Source organism: Colletes latitarsis, chromosome 6 (assembly GCF_051014445.1).
Source record: "Colletes latitarsis isolate SP2378_abdomen chromosome 6, iyColLati1, whole genome shotgun sequence".
NCBI classification, from domain to species: domain Eukaryota; kingdom Metazoa; phylum Arthropoda; class Insecta; order Hymenoptera; family Colletidae; genus Colletes; species Colletes latitarsis.
This window is the reverse complement of record NC_135139.1, coordinates 23,920,895-23,936,940: the sequence shown is the minus strand read 5'-3', so window position 1 is coordinate 23,936,940 and position 16,046 is coordinate 23,920,895. Positions and strand designations below refer to the sequence as shown.

General features: G+C 42.9%; 1 protein-coding gene across 3 annotated transcripts in view; it reads left to right on the top strand.

Moving 5' to 3' along the window:
• The first annotated feature begins 694 nt into the window (after nucleotides 1-694).
• Nucleotides 695-16,046, top strand: part of LOC143342287 (uncharacterized) — a 185,287-nt gene continuing 169,935 nt past the window's right edge. For all 3 annotated transcript variants that reach the window (XM_076765981.1, XM_076765979.1, XM_076765980.1), the window contains exon 1: nucleotides 695-8,835. The gene's annotated coding sequence lies outside the window, so the exon portion shown is untranslated. The remainder of the gene's footprint in view (nucleotides 8,836-16,046) is intronic.

Below are 16,046 nucleotides of genomic sequence, written 5' to 3'. Positions count from 1 at the left end.
GTAATTTTTCTTAATTCGACTGTCTCTCTGCCCGGCTAGCGTACAATAACCTATTAAAAATACTAAAACTTTAAACGCGTGCAGTTCTGAAACTACTAGTGTTTTATTAATTATTGACCCATCGTTAGCGGTGGCAAAGCTTCCTCTTTAAAATGGTTTTTGGTTTTCGACGATCGGACTTTCCGTTTTCGAGATATCGTAAGTTATGTAAAAGGTAATTTTTCTTAATTCGACTGTCTCGCTGCCCGGCTAGCGTACAATAGCTTATTCACGCGTATTAAAAATACTAAAACTTTAGACGCTTGCAGTTTCGAAACTACTAGTGTTTTATTAATTATTGAGCCACTGTTAGCGGCGGCAAAGCTTCCTCTTTAAAATGGTTTTTGGTTTTTGACGATCGGACTTTCCGTTTTCGAGATATCGTAAGTTATGTAAAAAGTAATTTTTCTTAATTTGACTATCTCTGTCTTTGTCTGACGCGTCGGAGCTCTCGCTCGCACGTGCGTCGTGCTGACCTACCCTACGTACGTGACTGTCGTGACCTAGTTTCGAGCGTAGTATTTCCAAGAAATTACTACGCACTGTTTACTATTGACGCGCGCGCGGAATCAATGAACTCGCGCGCGTAAACACACCCTATCTCGTTTGAATGCTCGTTTTAACACGTTCACTGCCAGACCAAAACCGTATAATATTCTGCAAAGGTAAAATTTTGATTTTAAACCATTGTAAGTTACATAATCTAAAATTTGTTTCGGTACTTATTTAACCTTGTTAAAATTCACAAATTCTATTCAAATTTATTTCCCTCAATGTCTTAACTTGAGAATTAATTTTTCTAACATCGTAATGGTAAATCCTGTCACCCATATATGGGTGACGTGGCAATCAAAGTGTGAAAAGGCATTTCATCCCCTATCCGATGATCATATTAACCGTCTTCTATGTTTATTTTGACATTTACATTCACGTTACATACCCAAAGTAGTTTCAGCAATTCCTATTATAAAACAGGATTATAAATTGTTTATTTAATCGAAAAGAATCGTTCGTTGTTCGTTGGGAGATGGAGTTTTATAATGAAAGGACAGGGGCGAATTCGAACAGAGTTTTCGGCTCTTTCTGGCACGCCGGGAACAGAGAAAGACAGGGAGGCGAATTAGAATAAGAATCTTCCTTTCATTGCGAATAATTACCTCCTACCCGGGGCGCGTTGAAAAGTTTTAATATCGCGTATACCTCGAAGGTGCAGAGTAAGAAATAAATGATGGAGGAACGAGTGGACGGAACGAGGAGGGCCCGTTCGCAAAGTCCAAGTTCGTTATTTTGTTTATTCGAGTAGTTGGCGGAAGCGATTCGAACGAGGATTTCAGGCTGCCGAAGCATGGTCGTTTCTCGTAATCGAATAAGCGAATCAAAGCGCGTCGGGGAATTAATTTCGAAACTTTTGCCGGATTAACGAAGTTTGTAAAACAACTAGTTATACGCGTAATTACTACTTCATTTTCTTGGGGAAAACTCGGAGTGGGGTGACGAACTTCGTTCGCCATCGTGCCGGAGCGCGTTGCTTGTCTTTGCTTTACATTCGAGTTCGACTAACTGGCTCGAGACACCTGTATTATCTGCGTGAATTACTGGTCGATCCGGGGGCTGATTAAACGCACCGCAGGCATAATTTTCCTCGTTACAGTTTACCGTTCCCGTCGACGAATACGCGCGATTCGCGTCCAAGTTGTGTTTCCGTCTGGGCAATTGCTCTTCCTTCGACGCGATCGAATTGATACCGACTGTTACTGCTGCAAGCACAGAGTTCCGAATCACGATATAGGGTAACGTTGCTTCGATAGAACCGGCTTGATAAATACTTGAAATTAGTACAGTAACTCCGCACGATACGGATCTATTTAGAAAAATAATACCGTCATCGATAGACGTTAGGATGCAACGTCTAGTTGCGTACCTCGTCTGCGATTACGCTTCCCTTCGGGGGCTGTACGCGTACGAACGAAACCAGGCCCCCCCCCCGTGCAAGAGGAATAATGAAATTCAACGAAAGCACTCTCGGTAATTGACCAGCCGATCGTGCGCGCATTGATGGGTGACTTACAGTTCGCCATTGATCGATGGTAGACAGCCTAAACGTGTAGAGTGGTGTAACTAAGAATAGAAGATACATAAATAGTCTAACGTTACGTTAAGAAACTTGTCGCTGATCGATAATATTCCATAGTTGCTTTAATTACTAAGTTTAGTAACCTTTTTTTAGTTGGGTATCGATTCCCGTCGACTCGATGCATAAGATGGAACAAAATTATTCTCGATAGCGATCATTTTATCGGAATATTTCGTTTGGAAGGGCCAGAATTTCTAGCGTGGCATCAGTATGAATTTCCTGCGTACGTACTTAGCGTATGGGCAGATGGGGGAAGGTAGCATGTAAGTGGTGTGCGCCCGAAGGGATTAATATTAAGGGCACATTTCGACGTGCCTTAGCTCCCGGTCCAACCCCATCCACGGCACCACCCGACTGTGACCCGATTTTACTCGATAACAGCGCCTGTGCACCGGCGTCTACATAATTCACGCGTCGAATGAAGCCGCCCCGTCGTTTTCGGCCAATACAATCCGGCTTGACACTTTAATCCACCGCGATCCTACGAATGCACTTCGTATATACGTATATTTGACTTGGTAATTCGCGACCCTGCTAACCGGCCCGCATTCCCGACACCGGAATGCGCATTATCTCGCCGAAATACAATACAGGCTGCTTCTTGATACTCGGACGGAATCACGAGGATGGCTACAGTCCTCTGAAAACGATGTACATTCGTGCAATTACGGTCGATGGCCCTTTGCTTTCGAACGCTACGCGGTACAGTTCCCTTTCCATCTCGTCGAATGGAAGTTTAGTTTCATACCAACGCATTTAACATAAAATAACTAATACATATCGGCATGTTACGAAATGGGTTTGCAAAGTGAACACGAAAAATTAATCCAACGAGGAATCTAACAATAATTCGTAAGAGAAAATCGTGCATTTACCCCGTTCGAACATTAAAAATATCCCGAACCCCGTGGAGCAAAGAGAGTCAGATATCTAGAACTAGTAATAGACGAAAAGTTTTCCTGGCAACGAGCCACGCAAGGCAGAGTAAACAAAACGTATTCGTTTGATACGAAGATAAAGCTGAAATTGAAATTCTTAATATACACGTACACCGCGTGTGCCAGATCCGGTGTTAGTCCAGAGGTACCACAGGCTGTTCCTGTTAAAACACACTTACTCTGCATCTTTGAGAATTACGAATGACGAATGGTTTACTAGGACTTTATGTTAATTTTCCCGACGTGTATCACGCGTGTAAATTTTGCGTATGATCGGTCTACGTATAAAGTTCGCGAATAAACGTTTTCTCGCGTGTAATCATTACCGATATTTACGATCGAGGGAACGTGGGCGACTTTGATTTATGCCTCGACGTTACTCGAGCTCCTTGAAACCGTCGAACAACGTTCGAGACGAGTCGAAGCTCGCCTGTGCCAAAAACGAGGCAAACACCTCCCCCGCGAATCTGTTTCGTTTCAACGAGAAACGGCGAACGTCGACCGCGTAAAGAATTAAACGGAATGTTTCATTGTCAGTTCAATGTAATATATTCGTTCGACAGCTGTACGATAAAAAGTAAATAGGAAATGTAAATCACGCGTGATAACGAAGAGACATTTTGATGGCTCGAGCACGAGTCGATTACTAGATTTGCGGAGGTTAAAACGAACAATTTATTTTGTCTTTATTCGGTATCCGTTGGAGCTCGTTGCGGTTGCAACGGTGCGTGAGTTAATTACAAAAACCGTGCAACCTTTTTCTATATTATAAGAGATTTAACGCGTATCCTTTCGGCCGGGCGTTCGCTCGTTTGTAATCCAGCAACGTGCTGGTTATTATTCCCGGAATTAATATTTTCTGTTTTAAACGGATACAACCATCGCTAAAGCCGTTCCGTACTCTCGGCCAAGCTTTTCCATTTGATCGTTAGAAACAGTGTTGTTAGGTCAGTAATTATATATAGCGGCTGGGCGGACGTTGGTAATATTTTTCAAACGAAATTAGTTCCGTTTCAATTTTGGCTCTCTGCCGACGGGTTGCAGGCGCACCTGGTCGTCCATTTTTTTGACAAAAACTTTACCTTCCTGGCGAACGAAATTTTATTTGACTTTTAAAGAACTTTCGGTCATGGAGCGGTTCTATGCGTTTGAAAAAGCGATAATCGATAGAAGCCAGGTACGCTGAATTTGCCGAGTAAATGGGATTTTGTATTCCGGATGGTTCGTTGTCGTATATGTTTCAATAAGGAGGCAATTTTTGATCGTGACAAACGCGACGATACTCGTAACGAATGGGTATCGACGCGAGATAAACAAGTTTGAAAATTAGACTTGTGAAAATCGCGGAAAACTTGTGCAACGTTACGAGAGTTCTCCTGGCCCAGCTGGAACGGAAGCAGGCCTCGTTAACTCTAACGAAACTAGCTTCGTTCTTATATGCACACCAAACTATTATCGAGCAATACGTGCTCCAGCTATTTGTTGTAAATATTCTTCAATTATTTAAACGGTAGTGCCTTCGATATACATACAGTCGAATAATCGCGTTATTTGAATAATGTTCAACTCTGTCTTTTACACAGACAATGCCATAAACCTCCATCTTTAGGCGACGCTTGGTCGACAGTTACGTTTTATAGTTCCTGCTAGTTCCGACTCGTCACTCGCGAAATTCGCAGCTTTACAGCAGTAAAGAGAGAGAATGTGTCCACCAATCAAATTTTATCTCGACACTTTAAAGAGCTCTTATCGCTCTGGTCTTGCGGTAATCCCTTTTTCATCCAATGAATTGCGGGCAAATCCTCATTTGATCGTTTCAGGGCAAAGTTTACTAATTCCATATTTAACGAGACACGCAATCCCTCGCGCAGGAGAGTTTCACAGTGGGGTAAACAATGATGTAGGAAATGGAGCATGTTTCGAGCGTAATTCCACGTCGTCGAATAGGAAATTCTAAATCGATCGAGTTTCACACTCGTCATTTTTGAACCGCATATTCTTCCATACGGTATCGGTAACTCTATCGTAACAATTTTCGGGCAGTTTAATTAACATTTCGTAATTACCACGTGGTAATTATACCCTTTGCACCATTAATAACGGGACATCGGCAAGGCATGAATTCGATTAATCGCGATCGTGCGGTACTTGGTCTCGTCTCCTATTAGTAATTTTTCAGTCCTCTCTCGAGCTTTTAAACAGTCTCTGTACACGACACTGTTCATGTCCTCGATTTACACGAGTGGGAAACTCTCTTGACATTAACTTCACCGTGTTTCGTAGTTAGTTTTTCATATCTAACATCGGTTTTTGAATAAACTGGAAGTCTTTCGAGCGTAACACTTTCCCTTCGTATAAATTGACGCTGCATACTGCGTCGATCTTTTATGCAACACCGTCTCGCAGGTGCCATTGCAGCTTAGTGGTTCGTTCGAAACACTGCTTCTTTGAGGATTCGAGTTTCTGTAGCGAACCTCTGTCTTATCTTCTTTCGCGTTTTATACTACAATGACGAATAAAGAAAAACGTAAGAGTCAGGGTCAAGGGGGACAAAGTAGAGCCATGGCAAAAGAGTTGAAATATCATTTGTGGTTCTCGCCGTGTGATAAGTTTCCTAACAGCAAGAAATCTTACTGGGCTTTCATCTCGGATAGAAGTTTCCATTAAAGCTTTACTCGGCGTCGTTAATGAAGTTTATCGCGACGAAACTGTTCCTCCTTCGTGACAGGATATAATAATTTACGTTTCACTTTTATCTCGATTAATGGTTCCGGTGCGATTAATAGTTCTGAAACGTAGCCAGCCGTGGAAAATCCATAAATTCGAGAGAGGCGCGAGACAAAATTTGGGAATCAAACGAATTTCGAATCGATCTAAAGTTCGGGGGATGGTCCTGAAAATACCGATTATAGTTGAATCGGGAAGTTCCGGGATTCTGGGGCACGCGGGATGTTCATTACCCTAGTATTTGTTTTTAAAGTTGAGCTAACCTGCGAACGTAAGGGAGCGTTTTCAACTTTAACACGGTAATTTCACGCATCAGCGACGTTGGTTGCGCGTCACCGTGGAGCGTGGCATCGGTTTAATTTCCAATGCCACCGCAACCGACGACGACGGAGAACTTGGAACCTCGGAACTTCTACAGGCACGTCTCCTTTCCTTCCGGGACCTTGTTCGACAACGCCAATTGTCCGCGACAAAACAACAGTACAAACGGAGCAATTTCATTATTGACAAATCTTATTAGTATCGCATCTGCAGCGAACGAAGTCGGATAAATATTTTCGGGTTGTTATTTAACGTTACTCGTTCCGCGTCGCGAGTAAACAGGATCGACGAACGCGACCACAGTGGATCTGCAGGCTTTATGAAAGCTACATGGCTTCAAAGTTTGATTGGATTGCGTATTAAATAAATCATTATGAGGTTAATCGCGTTTAAAGTTTATTTTGCAATTCGCAGCTCGCCCGGTACCGGACATCGTACGCGAACTGGATCGATGTTTCGAGCGACGACGGTTTACTGAGATTTTGCAACGTTAACGTTAGTTGCAGTCTCGAAAATGTCAGGAAAATAAGCATTCCGTCGTGATCAGTAAACGTCAGCTACGTCGATCGGTCCACCCACTGCAAAATTACAATTGACATTGCTAGTTTTTCATATTAGTAAAGACTCTCGGAGCGCAAAGTCGACTAGGACGTATGTTTATATAAACTCTTTTTATTGTTTTTGTACGTGGAATCTGTTCCTGAAGCGGTACTCGCGCGTATAAACGATGTAGCGTCGTGTCACGGCATCTCGACAAACATCTGTAAATCTTTCCATGCATTAACGGGGGTTTCCCCGTCTAGAGGAATAAGTAAAGGAATAAATAAATTTAATATTTTGGGCGATCTCTCCGGGTGGGTGTAGCGCAGTGGAGCGAACATTACGTTCTGGACGTATACGGGACCAAGATGAAAACAACGAGGATGACAGAGCGGAAGGGCGCACGAGGCAAAGAGAGGAGCATGTGCGGCATGCGATGCGCACCGCGCCACGCCACACCGCGCCACGCCGTGCCACGCCACGCCACGCCGGGAGAGATACGTGAGCCGAGCTACTCGCCAAGACAAACGTTTTTATTACGAAAAATCAGGAGGTGAGATGAAATCTAGGACTGCGCGCAGGCGCTCCTCTTCCTCGGCGAAGACGCTGGCCATCGCGTCGGGGGAGAGGCGGACCACCGCACGACGCCGGGAAGCCAGCATGTATAGAAACGTGTGAAACTCGAAAGACAAAATGTCGTTAAATCGACACGACGCTCTGTGTGGAACGACCTTAACGACAACCCTCTCCGCGGAAGATATTTCCTCCTTCGCTTCGACAAACACGAACAGCAAGAAAATAACTAACTCGATGGTATTTATGCGTCTAAAGAACCCTACGGACCCTCTGTGTATTCGATTTTGTTATTCAAGATGCAAGATCGAACGAGACCGTGATTAAAGAAACATCCACGTGCAGGAATATAAAAATGGAAACGCAAGGAGGAGGATGTAGTTAACCCCTTGACATACGATTTAATTCTAAATAATTTTTCAAACGTATACTATTCAATTTTAAACATTACAAATCCTATTTACAAAATAAAAATGAAATTTATACAAAAACATAGTGAAAACACGTATGTTAAAGAGGTGCGTATAATTAGTAACTAAATTAAATGTTGAAACCGCATTCCACCTTCTACAATACAAAGTTTTATTCTTTGTAACAAAGTGTTACGTGTAGCTTCAATTAGAGAGCTTCTTTGTCAGACTCATTGTACGGCGAGGGGTTAAAACGAATACATTTTTCCATTTACGAGGTGTTCGTAGAACAAATCTATTCTCTTTCGTGGCCATTGTACGAACGAATTTAACCAAAATTAAATAGCATACGTTTGAAAAATTACGGTTAAGTGGTTAATCACGCGACGATGCAATCGTCGATCGATTAGGTAAATAAATAGTAAATATCAGACAGTCAAGAAAGAAAGAGTAAGCATGTATGTTAAGGAGCGAGACTGTCGGTTTCTTGGTCTGCCCCCACCCCCCACCCTTCACCCTCGGCCTAGTCAGCGTAGGGTGGCTCTACTACCAACCAGCCAGCCAATCCCCACTCTATGCTTCGTCCCGCTGGTAGCGCCGCCGGTGGCAACTTTCTCAATCGCTCCGCTGGGGGTTGTCAGTCGTTCTCTGTCTGTCGTGCGCGGTCACCGGTGGTTGGGGTGTTGTCGAAAGGGTGGAGGTGTCGGGCGCCAGTCGCTACGCGGACGTTGAGCTTGGGATTTCCGTCGTACTCGCGAGACTTTTTCCCCACCGGTTCGTCACGATCGCTGGAACGTTTTCGTGTTCTCGACGCTGGTGTTTCGTTTCCGTAAACAGCCCCCCCGTGTACCGCGACCGCTTTTCTTTTTTCTTTTTTCTTGGCTCGCGGCGACGTTCGCGCGAACGACGAACTCTCTGTGCCCCGTAATCGGTCGCGTGTGCCCAAGGATCGCGATCTTGTGACGGTTGTAAACGAGTGTGAGATCGACGAGGATCGGAGATCGGATCGGTGACACTTGGTGGTTGGTGTTGGTTCCCTTACCGGGTGGATATTTTGACCACTGCCTCCCGCGGCCGACGGACCTTCTCGGATATCGATGCACCGACGATCGGACGTTGCTACGAGGGCCTGGAAACCCCGACGATTCCGGAGGTGAGACAGACAGACGCTTAATTCCGTTGGATCGAGATCGTTCGACGGCGACTCTGCTTGTTAATTGAAACAGCATCCGCGTCGCGTCTCCGCTCCGAATACCCGAATTCCGTGGCGTTGGATCGTCGCGAACTAGGTTGAGGACTTCATTCCTAATACACAGGAACATCCGCTATAGAATTTGCTTCCCTTTCGCGAATTACTTTCGAAAATTAAGTTCAGCGACCATCGATAAAAATATTATCGAAACGTCGGGGAAATATAGATCGACGAGCAGCGATCGTCGACGTGCTAACGAGACGACGGCAGTCTCTATCGGAGTTTATGGAAATTAGATAGGGATCGGAAACTTTAACGTCACGTTCCGTTCGGGGAATTGTTATCGATTATTTTCGCGAAGGAGGCTATCCTCGGGATCGAGATTTCCGTGAAAACGCTGTGCGAAGCGGAAACAGCGCGCATAGATTCTCGTCGAGTCCAGCGGCCCCGAGGGAGTTTCGTCCGTTTGGAAATCGTCGACGAATCAGCGAATGAAGGGCCGCGCGATCGAACAAGGGGATGCCTCCCTCGCAGCGACGCCGATAGAGAAGAGCAGTCGATTAAACGAAATTAATGGTTTCGCTATGTCGACGGGCTGCAGATCCTTACTGGGCAATTAGACCAGGAAGAAGGGAATTTCTACGCCACGGAAACGCGTGGCGAACCTCCTCTCGACCCTGACGTTCTCGATTATGGTTTCTCCGCACGATCAACGACACACGCGATGCTAATCGTTTCCGTCCAAAGATTAGTTACGATCCGTTCACAGAACGTACGTCCTGGTGAATTTATAGAAAATCGGAGGTTGCAATTTATGGCGAAGATCAATGATTAACCCCTTGATTTACAATTATAATGTAATTTTTCAAACGTATACTATTTAATTTTGTTTTGTTCGTGCAATGGCCACGAACAAGAATAGATTTGTTTTACGAATACTTCGTGAACTTGGGTTCAAAGTGACCCACCAATCCGATCATCTCAGTTTACGATGTGTCGGCAGTAAAATAATTTCCTGAACGCAAGGCACCTAATAGTCTTGGACTGTTCAATCTGGATCCACACTATATTGGACCTTTTGTCTTTACATCCCCCATCGTCGAGAAATCTAAATTAAACTTTAGCAGCGCAGCGCGTACAACGGAGCCCGTTCTAAAGATTAATTAAAGTTTATGCAATAATAGAGTCGCGTTATGAAGCGCGTATTATAAATTTAATTCCTCTTTCTACCTTTGTCCTTTAACCATGTGGGTATTGCGAATGCTTATAACCATTCGCGTACGCATTTAACAAATTTAATTTCGCGCATACCGAACCTTCGAATTTCAACGTCGAAAGCGTTAATACTCCGCAACGATTAACGAATCAAGTACAGGAAAATAGCGTTCCACGTACAGCAATTCGATGCTCGATCTAGTTTTCCGTCCCTCTGGACTTTTGTTTAACTTCGTTAAGGGCGAAGTGTCCCGATCGAATACAATTAAAAATTCTTTCCCTCGTCCCGCGAATATCGATACCTAATCGAGAATCGGATAAACTGTTCCAAGTTTCGCGTCTATTTCGAACGTATCCCACTTCGTTGGACGTCTGCGAAGTTTCGACGTCTCGGAACTTTAAAAAAAGAGGCTAGTGGACGGGTAAATAAACGATGGACGAACTTCGGATTTGCGATAAAAGTCGCCAAGGAGTCATCGACCTTGCATCCTCTTCCGATTTTTCCATACCCAGGCACTCGGTCCGTTTGGTAAATTGATCCTTTGGCGTGCACCTTCTCCTTTTACCCTTTGAACGCGGAAACCGTGCAACGAGCTACGGGATTTCGAGAATCGACGCGATAATGTCGCGCGTCGAAGTAACTCGTTGCCGATTTAACTCCGTGGAAAGTTGCGCTTAACGTAAATACCGTCGCGCGTTTATCGGCCCATATATTTTTACGATGCGTTCTAGTTGCTCTAAAGCGGTACGTCGATTACACACGCGATGCTCGGGAGGTGAAAAAAAAAAGATCACAGAACGCGTTTCTGCTTTGTAATAGCGACGATGCTCGATCGTCCCTTTACAGTCGCACAAAGGGAATTGATAGACACAAATGTTTTGACGACTCTGCTCTTCTTTTCGCCGGGACTCGCGTCATTTTATACGGATTAATTCCTTTCGACGTTCCGCATTGAAACTTCGAAAAGGGAATTCGATACATTTTCAAGCAAAATGCTTCAATCGAATTATTCAAACGCAACGTCGAATTGGTTTCGTTTTCGAACATTTTCCAAAGTATTCACCTTTGAAGAGAAGATTTGTATAAATATTTCTATAAAACGATGTACTATACACGACGATTCAGCGTAAGCGATGGTACGATACTCGGTTGATTTTAAAAATTATATCACGTGTATTTCGGTATTGAAGTGTTTGATTGTAATTAGTGGGATCGAAACGCGGGGTCGTCTTCTTCGTCGGTTTTCACCGGTACGGTCTGCGTTTCGTTGATAAATAAAAATTAATATTTGATATTTTTAACGAAGCGCGAAAATCTCGTATCGTTTTCTGCATTGAAAATTTTAAGCTAATAAATATTCCCGCGAAACGATGGGTGTAAACGAGGCGTCGTTGCGTACGAAGCAAAAAGCGATGCCGCGAGAATGCAACGAATTTACGCCGAGGGTATTCCATAATTTACAATATTTTTGGACTGCGCCGCGTCGCTGTCGCGCGTGCCGTTATTTACGCATGAAATATTTTAACGTTGCCTGCAATTAATGCAATTAATTATGCGTAATACCCTCTCAGCCCACGGTTTTGTATAAAATTAACGAAAAATGTTTAGACGATTTCACGAATTCGGTTAACCCCTTGTCGCACGACTCGTCGCAAGTACTTGATGTTGAGTTTCACAATTATAAAGCTACTTGCTCGTCATCGAGTCTTAAATAAAATAGTATACGTTTGAAAAATTACATTAAATCGTACGTAAAGGGATTGACATTTATACTGAATCTAAACGTTATCTTCGCTTGCTATAATAATGGCGTTTGAGGTCGACCGATATATTTGCTTATACAGGGTGTACGGCCACCCCTGGCAAAAATTTTAATGGAGGATTCTAGAGGCCAAAATAAGACGAAAATCAGGAATACCAATTTGTTGATGGAGGCTTCGTTCAAAAGTTATTAATAATTAAATTAAAAAATTTCAAATCGTTCTGGAAAAATTATTTTCGGTTACAAGAGTCGATTACAATCATTTTTGATCATTATACAGAGCCCCGAAACTCTACGCATTTTCTAGAAAAAAATTCGAGAAGGTGTGAAATTTTTCGACAAAATAAAAAAATTTCAAATCGTTCTAAAAAAAATACTTTTGTCTCCAGGGATCAATTACCATCGTTTTTGGTCATTATACATACCCCCGAAATCCTACCCACTTTCGAGAAAAAAATTCGAGAAGGTGTGAAATTTTTAGACGAAATTAAAAAATTTCAAATCGTTCTAAAAAAAATACTTTTGTCTCCAGGGGTCAATTACCATCGTTTTTGATCATTACACATACCCTCGAAATCCTAACCATTTTCGAGAAAAAAATTCCTTATCGAAAATCTAATTTCAGGCTAGAAATCGTTCCCCGAAATTTCATGCGTATCTTTAAGACACCATAACTTCTGAACGGATTAGACAATTTTAATGTTCAAAGAACCAAACGCCGCGTATTTTAGTGTAGAATATGTAGAAATTGCAAAAATATTCGGAAAGTTGTTCCTTCACCCCCTAAAATGAGAAAAACTCCATAAAAATGGTCCAATTTTCAAACAGCCATAACTCCTACGATAGTGAATATATTTCAATGAAACTTTTTCTGAAGTAGAGCTCATGGATACCTACAAAAAAGTATTAGACAACTTTTCTGTAGGGCGTTAAAAAAAGTTATTAAAAATGAAAAACGAATTTTTAAGAAAAATCGACAGGGGGTAGGTGCCTAAATTTTTCGCCGAAAAAAAAACTTTCAAATCGTTCTAAAAAAAATACTTTTGGCTGTAGGGGTCAATTATAATCAATTTTGGTGAACAGTCATATCCCCGAAATCCTACTCATTTCCTAGAAAAAAATTCGAGAATGTGTGAAATTTTTCGACAAAATTAAAAAATTTCAAATTGTTCTAAAAAAAATACGTATGGCTGCAGGGGTCAATTACAATCAATTTTGGTGAACAGTCATATCCCCGAAATCCTACTCATTTCCTAGAAAAAAATTCGAGAAGGTGTGAAATTTTTCGACAAAATTAAAAAATTTCAAATCGTTCTAAAAAAAATACTTATGGCTCCAGGGGTCAATTACAATCAATTTTGGTGAACAGTCATATCCCCGAAATCCTACTCATTTCCTAGAAAAAAATTCGAGAAGGTGTGAAATTTTTCGACAAAATTAAAAAATTTCAAATCGTTCTAAAAAAAATACTTATGGCTGCAGGGGTCAATTACAATCAATTTTGGCGAACAGTCGTATCCCCGAAGTCCTACCCAATTTCGAGAAAAAAATTCGAGAATGTGTGAAATTTTTCGACAAAATTAAAAAATTTCAAATCGTTCTAAAAAAATTATTTTCGGTTGCGGGGGCCAATTACAATCATTTTTTGTGAATAAATATACCCCCGAAATCCTGTGCATTTTCGAGAAAAAAATTCAGTACGAGCGGAACTTCAAACGTTAATAACTTTTTAACGAAGCCTCCATCAACAAATTGGTATTCTTGATTTTCGTCTTTTTTTGGCCTCTAGAATCCCCCATTAAAATTTTTCCCAGGGTTTTCCGAACACCCTGTATTTGGTTGAGGCAAATCGTTGGAAAAATTTTCAGTAGCCTAGCGCGGTTGAATGGGTCGTGTCGTTTGATCCATGAGAAAAAAAACCATAGACAGTTTCGGTGTAAATAGCTATTGTTCGATGACACTGGCCCGGTGAATCATGACTCGTGCCCGGGCGAGCGTCCGTTTCTTTCGCATGTAAATGCACCAGAGCGCATATAAATTGCGTTGTTAAACGCGTGTCGAGATTATCTTTGTACGAGCCACGTCGAGCTTTTCGAATAAAGGAGGAATTCTTTGCTGGATGCGGCTTTGTTGGGTCTGGGTTCGTGATTGCCGGTTGCCGGGGATATTTTTACGTCGATAAACCGAAAAGTCAGCTACGAGCGTGGCTCTGCGCGGGTCTACGTGCCGCGTATAAGTTAGCGAGCGAGCAGTATCGTTGGTAGTTAGAAACTCTCGTCTCGCTGTGAACTTTATTTCCGCAAACAGTCTTTCCGCAGTTTTCAAAGTACGAGCAAATAACGACGTTAAGTGTAAAGGGAGTCTCTTGGGTTTCACGGTTCGAAACCGTGTCTGTTTATCTCGTTTAATTCGATACACTTGTGGTTCCCCGCTTATCTTGCGACGACGTTGTCCGATTTCGAGAAAACGAACACTTTGGCGGGTGATTTTTTCCAAAAAAATTACCATAGAATGCTTTCTATATCCCGTTGACCCTCAAGTGGATTCTCAATCTCAACTCTCTTTTTATGTATTCAAAAAATAACGATCTGATGGAAGATTATATAAATTTTCAAATAATTTAATTATTAGTTGAAACTTGCGTAGGGCTCCAATAATTTACTTGAGGGTTGATGAAACCGTGTTTGCAAGGTGGCGTGTAAGGAACCGTCTGTTCGAAAGGACTATGTTATTTATTTCTGGAATTATTGTTGTGCGTTTCGTTACGAAGGGAAACAGATTGGTGTACGGTTAATCACGCGATGCGTAAAAAAGGTCAGAATTTTCAAATAATTTCATTATTAGTTGAAACTTGCGTAGGGCTCCAATAATTTACTTGAGGGTTGATGAAACCGTGTTTGTAAGGTGGCGTGTAAGGAACCGTCTGTTCGAAAGGACTATGTTATTTATTTCTGGAATTATTGTTGTGCGTTTCGTGACGACGGGAAACAGATTGGTGTACGGTTAATCACGCGATGCGTAAAAAAGGTCAGAAAATTGGCCGGAAGGGCGGCAGCAGTAGGGGCGATGGCGGCGATGGCGGCGGCAGGTGACGGTAACGCAGTTTGTTTCCTGTATCGAACAATCGAAGCGAGGCGCAACGCGCGTGACGACTGTACAAAGGCAGACGCAATTTGATGCATTGTGCGAGTCGTGTACGTTGGGCCGATGTTACTGCCGCGAACGCACCGTATATTTAGCACACGGGGATAGGATGCAACGCAGCTTGGCGACAACGAAACGCAAGCTTTCGTTTACACCTATCGAGAGAGCTGCAATCTCTCCATGTTTATGACTGACGAATCGTCGGTGCGATTCTTGGGCATCGACACCTGCCAGCCCCGTTTCCGGTCTAATGAATTTTAACCAACCAACGTTTAAAACACTCGACCAGCGGAAAAATATCACCGCGATATCGCGTCCATTTTTCAGACCAAACTAACCGTGAGAATTTATTTATTCACGGGATTAAATATCCATAAACGTAAATACAAAATTGAGCGATACGATGTACGAGACTGACTGCGTATAATTACAAGGAGATGCCAAGTAAATGATAGAATTGAATCGTTAAAAAACAAACGAGTATCAACTGTACCTAACCCAAACTATTTTCAACCGAATTTGTCTGATGGGCGATGGTAATCGAGGAGATTGGTCGTGGTCGAGCGTCCCTGTACAAGTCGAAATTGTAATTTTTCGGAGTTCCTCGAGCGTGTTACGTTGTCGTTGCACGACGTTTCGAAATACATACGCGATTACAGCAGAAATTCCGTGCAACGAAACGTTTGGGCGCAGCCCTTGTAAACGACGCTACACGCCCCGTTGCGAGACTCAACGACGAACAAAGTTTCGGCGGAATAATGGAAAAGCGAGACTCCGGGACAGAGACACTCCCCATTTCAATGACTTGATTTGCCGAAATTTAACCGTAGTGACGAGGCATCTGACACGGGGAGAACAACGGGCGTGCAAACAGGCAAACACGAGCGTCGGCGTCGTGCGGTATCGCGGTAACGTGCCGGAACCAGTGAAAGAGTTGGCGTCGGTGCGCGTAGAATGTGGAACGTTTGTCATTATTGATTCTCGTGCGGTGGCTTTTACGACATAAATATCGAGTGTAGACGCTGTTCTTGCCTCTTATTGCATTCCGAG